The sequence below is a fragment of the Salvelinus fontinalis genome, chromosome 18 (assembly GCF_029448725.1).
Source record: "Salvelinus fontinalis isolate EN_2023a chromosome 18, ASM2944872v1, whole genome shotgun sequence".
Taxonomy (NCBI): Eukaryota; Metazoa; Chordata; class Actinopteri; order Salmoniformes; family Salmonidae; genus Salvelinus; species Salvelinus fontinalis.
The window spans coordinates 28,705,268-28,711,919 of record NC_074682.1 but is presented as its reverse complement, the minus strand read 5'-3'; positions in this window follow the sequence as shown (position 1 = coordinate 28,711,919).

The window sequence follows — 6,652 nt, the reverse complement described above, 5'->3', positions numbered from 1 at the left end:
TCAGAATGGTTCAGATAATCACTATAGATGAAGCCAACATCAGCATGGACTTTGATTGTGAATGGTATGAACTTTGAACTCGTGTTCACTACAGAAGTGATATCTCCTAGCCGTTGAGTTGGCAACAGCTGCTACAAACGCAGGTTAGGAAGGACAGTCCGAGTATCCCGTCTTCCACACCCAACGTTACTACAAAGTATCCCGTGACAACCAGAGACATTCTCCAAAGGACAGAGGACTCGGGTTGGCGATACGTTCTTCCATCTACCACCAACTTACTGAAGCGCAGCTCAGAGTAAATATGTATTGCATTTTCTTTCTCAAATGGGCGGTAATTTAGAATGCATCAGATACTGATTTACGAGAGCACAGCTTTTGCCCTGTTCCGAATCTCCCGCTCTTTCACTAAGACTCAGCCCATTCCCTTTGTGTAACAAGCTGTCATATCTATTCCGCCCGCTAGGGACGTTTTCTGTATGACGTAATTTGTGATCAAGTTATGATCTAATTGTATATGTGTGATTCTGTGTGATTGGTTAGGTATTTAGTAAATAAATAATTAAACCCAATTTTGTATTGCTGATTCAACTTGTTAGCCAGGATTCTTGCAGATAATCAAGGACTTACAACTTTCAGATGAGACTGAATATAATGACGATTAATGTGACGGCTATTTAGTAAAATATTACAAAATCTTTAAGAGTTTATTCGAAAGATAACAGCTCTATAAATATTATTTCGTGGTGTCCCTCTCTAGTTAATTAATATTTACATGATTAGTTCAATCAGGTAATATTAATTACGGAGAAATTATTTTATAGAATAGCATGTCATAGCAATTAATCTGGCATAGTCAAAGACACGACATATATCATTGAGTTAATGAAGCTGTATACAAACTAGGTCTCTTTTTTGTTTTCTTGAGTAAGGCAGCTCCAAAATGCAGGTGTTTCAGCCTAGCTCAGTGCTTTCTGTGGTGATGGGGCAAGCCAGCAGAAAATAGAGTGTTGCGCCGTGATTGGCTCAGTGTTCTGTCACTCATGGGGACACTACGTCACGCCAAGTCTAAGGTTAGAGCTAAAAAATTGTAGTCTCTTGGGTGCTGCCATAGAGTTACATTAGAAGTGCACATCCAAGAAGGCTCAAGGTCATTGGCCACAGATAAAATGACGTCAAATCACGTTATAGCTTGGATTGGACTGATCATGTCAACATCATACTTTAAAAATATTAGCTAGCAGTCATCATCATGAATCAAGTTGACAATCTACTTGCAAATCTTTTAAAATCTTTGTTGTATGAAGAGAAATTATAGATAAAACGTACTGGTGCTCATCGGCCATTGGACATAAACATTACACAACAAGTTGGAAATCGCAAATTCAACAACGAGTGGTTTGGAAGGAATCTGCATTGCAAAGCAATCACTAGCCTGCTATTCAGTGGAGTGGCTGTGTGGTCCCAAATCTGGGATTAAGGGTCTCTTTTCCAAGTTTAAATGATAAATATTTAACATTAGCCATGCTGTCAATGAAGCATGATTTGTGCCGCGTTCAAAACAACTCAACTCGGAACTGCGAAAACTTGACTTCAGTGAGTTCAAGACAACTGGGAAGTCGGGAATAAACGAGCTCCAACTGGGAACATACATTTTGAATGGTCATCCAACGCGGAATTGTAAATCCGGCCTCTTTCTAGAGCTACGATCTGAAGATCAATGTCATCATCATGATTCAACCTTGTTTTTTCAGAGTTCCCAGTTGCTTTGAAAGCACAATAAATCCAGAGAATGCCAGACTTTGATGACAAAATTTGCCCACGAAGGACTGCGGCGCCACCTTCCTGTTCACGTGAGCACAGCACAACAAGATGAGTCCAAAAATGTATTGTATGCTGCTGCATAAATTATGTAATATGTAATTATGTAATATACCAGGGAGATATGTACACTGTAGCTAAGAAACAAGTGTATGTTGTGTAGTAGGGTGTTAGTAGCCCATGTGCCTCACCCTAATAATTCAGTCCATTTACCCCTCTTTATTTCGCCTACTGTTACTGTTTTGACTTGGTGGTGCAAATGTAGCCTATAACCTGTTTTAGAGAAATGTAATCATTGAATATTGTAAAAGCTTTCATTGTCTGCTTAAATGCCCCCTTTATTTATCCTACAGTTCTGACTTGGTATACAGGGAGATCACTGTAAGAACGCCCCATGTTCTGAATTCTGTCGCTGTAATTTCAAAAGTGCTAAACAAATAGTTATATTGACTACGTCCGTCCTAGCTTGCTCATTAATGTCTTAATCGAAATTACGGATTGTCTCTTATCCGCTTGACGTCCCCTTATGCCAGAAACCACATTTGTTTCAGCAAGTCAGCCATATCAGCTATGTTTTTTTAAAGTCAGTAAATGAGGCTGAATGAACTGTTTCGCTGCCAGACAAGGCTCTGCTGAAAGCCAGGTGTAGCAGCGGTAAGATGTTGGGACTGCTGTTGGGACAGCTTTATGTAGGCCGTTGTTATAGTGCAATTAATTTAGTGTTGTGTAGTGGCTTTGCTGGCATGCGTCCCACTTTAACCCCCCCCCCCCCCCCCCCCACCACCACCAAGGTTTACATGCTAAAATCGCCACTGGGTAAGGGATATGGATATGTGATATGGATATGGATATGTGATATGTAAGGGATATGTGGTATGGAGATGTAAGCGAATGCCTCTCACCTCTCAGCTGTGTCACACTATCTCTGCTTTGTTTGGTTTGTTACCCTGGTGCCTCCTCGTTTCTGTGTGACTCCTTTCCTCTCCCTCAGGGTGAACCCAGGCCCTTGTTCACCCTCCCTCATCCTCTCTCTCTTCCTCCCTCATCCTCTCTCTCCCTCATCTTCTATCTCCCACATCCTCCCTGTCCTCCCTATTCCTCCCTCATAATTTCTTTCATCTTTCGTTCTCCTTCTACCTCCCTCATCCTCCCTAGTTGAAAAGTGGGGAATGAGGCTCTGTGTCAAGACCCTGACTGTACACACCAACTTCATTAGGGGTTGCTCAGTGTGGCGTCCCAGTGCAGATAGAAGCCAGGCCAGGCCAGGCAGTGTTAGTTCAGCCTAACCAGCAGCAGCAGCAAAGCAGAAAACACATTTAGGAGGTCATGCAGAAGAGATGCAGCAAGCGTCCAGTTCTATTAGCCTTAACAAGGACGCTAGCGATGTGGGCTTGCTTGGTTATAATTTCATTATTTCACTTTGAAACAGCTTAGCTCAATATTTACACTACTCTTTTTTTCGAGGGGAATAATTATTTAAAAAGATTACAGTACATGCTATAACATTAACTAATGTGGAATGGAATCCCATACTCAATGAAATGATTTCCAGCGGGAAGAGGTAATACATTTAACTGCATATTAATACTCAGTGGTGAGACACAAATTGCTTCACCAATGAGATAGAAATGATGGAATACTGTTTGTGTATATGCAATATATTAATAGCCATGTGACGTACACACACACTCATTTTTTCCTTGAAAACAGTGAGACAGAGATGGTGTGATTGGCTCTTTGTCCTGGCACAGATGGCAACTGAAGAATGTGTATGTCTGTATTTAGAGCACAGTCACCAGTATTTATAGTCTCTGAGCATCTATATAATTAATATACACTGAAGGGGCCTACATGTAATGTGACCGTGATGTACAGAAGGGCTGGATTATCTTGCTCACTGCTCTACTACCGTTTCAGAAACAGAGGTGTGTGTGTGTGTTGGAGTGCGAGAACGAGCATGTGTGTGTCGTTCTTCATACTCTGCTCTCTCTCCTCTCTCTCTTTTTTTCCGCATCCTAACACCACCACACATCAACATACAAACGTCAGAATTTCTAAGACATGCATCTAGCAGGAATCTTCATACACACACACAGACACACACAGACAGTTGGTAGGACTTGGAGCTTGCAACGCTAGGGTTTTGGGTTTGATTCCCACGAGGAACCAGTATGAAAATGTCTGCACTACTGTAAATTGCTCTCGATAAGAGCGTCTGCTAAATGACTAAATGTACAGTGCATTCAGATAGTTTTCACACCCTTTCCATTTTGTTACGTTGCAGCCTTATTCTAAAGTTGATGAAATATTTTTTTTTCTCAGCAATCTACACACAATAACCCATAATGACAAAGCGAAAACAAGTTTTTAGAAAGGTTTGCAAATGTATAAAAAAAATTAAAAAACTGAAATACCTCATTTACATATGTATTCAGACACTCAGGTGCATCCTGTTTCCATTGATCATCCTTGAGATGTTTCTACAACTTGTTTTGAGTCTACCTGTGGTAAATTTGAGTCTACCTGTGGTAAATTCAATTGATTGGACATGATTTGGAAAGGCATACACCTGTCTATACCAGATCCCACAGTTGATAGTGCATGTCAGAGCAAAAACTGTCACACCCTGACCTTAGAGAGCCTTTTTTATGTCTCTTTTGGTTTGGTCAGGGTGTGATATGGGTGGGCATTCTATGTCCTTTATTTCTATGATTTGTGTTTCTATGTTTTGGCCGGGTATGGTTCTCAATCAGGGACAGCTGTCTATCGTTGTCTCTGATTGGGAATCATACTTAGGCAGCCCTTTTTCCCACCTGTGGGTGTGGATAGTTATCTTTGTTAGTGGCACTATAGCCCTCGGAAGCTTCACGGTCATTTTATTTGTTTCTTGTTTTATTGGCGACATTTTATAATAAAAGGAAATGTACGCTCACCACGCTGCACTTTGGTCTCATCCTTCCGACGAGCGTGACAAAAACCAAGCCATGAGGTTGAAGGAATTGTCCGTAGAGCTCCGAGACAGGATTGTGTCGAGGCACAAACCTGGGGAGGGGTACAAAAATATTTCTGCAGCATTGAAGGTCCCCAAGAACACAGTGGCCTCCATCATTCTGTCATGCCCTGACCTTAGAGAGCCTTTTTATGTCTCTATTTGGTTTGTTCAGGATGTGATTTGGGTGGGCATTCTATGTTCTTTATTTCTAGGTTTTGTGTTTCTATGTTTTGGCCGGGTATGGTTCTCAATCAGGGACAGCTGTCTATCGTTGTCTCTGATTGGGAATCATACTTAGGCAGCCTGTTTTGCCACCTTAGGTTGTGGGATGTTGTTTTTTGTTAGCTCTGCGTAGCCTACGGAACGTGACGTTCATTGTTCTTTTGTTGTTTGGTTTGGAGTTCGGATTTAATAAAGAATCATGAACACGTACTACGCTGCACCTTGGTCCACTTCTTCCGACGAGCGTTACACATTCTTAAATGGAAGAAGTTTGGAACCACCTAGAGCTGGCTGCCCGGCCAAACTGAGCAAGTGGGGGAGAAGGGCCTTGGCCAGGAAGGTAACCAACAACCCAATGGTCACTCGAACAGATGTCCAGAGTTCCTCTGTTCGAGATAAGTGAAACTTCAAGGACAACCATCTCTGCAGCACTCTACCAATCAGGCCTTTATGGTAGAGTGGCCAGACGGAAGCCACTCCTCAGTAAAAGGCACATGACAGCCTGCTTGGAGTTTGCCAAAAGGCACCTAAAGGACTCTCAGACCATGAGAAACAAGATTCTCTGGTCTGATGAAACCAAGATTGAACTCTTTGGCCTGAATGCCAAGCGTCCCGTCTGGAGGAAACCTGGCACCATCCCTACAGTAAAGCATGATGGTGGCAGCATCATGTTGTGGGGATGTTTTTCAGCGGTGGGACTGGGAAACTAGTCAAGATCGAGGGAAAGACCTCTGCTCAGGACCTCCGACTGGGGCAAAGGTTCACCTTCCAACAGGACAATGACCCCAAGCACACATCCAAGACAACACAGGAGTGGCTTCGGGACAAGTCTCAATGTCCTTGAGTGGCCCAGCCAGAGCCCAGACTTGAACCTGATGTAACATCTCTGGAGAGACGTGAAAATAGCTGTGCAGTGACGCTCCCCATCCAACCTGACAGAGCTTGAGAGGATCTGCAGAGAAGAATGGGAAAAACTCCCCAAATACAGGTGTGTCAAGCTTGTAACGTCATACCCAAGAAGACTAGAGGCTGTAATCGCTGCCAAAGGTGCTTCAATAAAGTACTGAGTCAAGGGGTCTGAATACTTTCCAAATGCACTGTAAATGTAACAAACACACAATACACACAAAATCTAAATACATTCATACACTCACATGCATGTATAGAGCCTTTAGAAAGTATTCATACCCCTTTACTTATTCCACATTTTGTGGAACAGCCAGAATCTTTTTGTTATATATCTAATGTACATAAGTATTCACACCCCTGAGTCAATGCATGTTAGAATCTCCTTTTTCCACTGATTACAGCTGTGAGTATTTTTTGGTAAGTCTCTAAGAGTGTTGCACACCTGGATTGTACAATATTTGCACATGATTCTTTATTTAAATCTTCAAGCTCTTTCAAGTTGGTTGTTGAACATTGCTAGACAGCCATTTTCAAGTCTTGCCATAGATTTTCAAGACAATTTAAGTCAAAACAGTAACTAGGCCACTCAGTAAAATCCCATGTTGTATTGCTCAAAGAGATATGCAAGGACTGCTTTTTGTTTTTCCCATCTACCAATAGGTGCCCTTCTTTGCGAGGCATTGGAAAACCTCCCTGGTCTCTGTGGTTGAA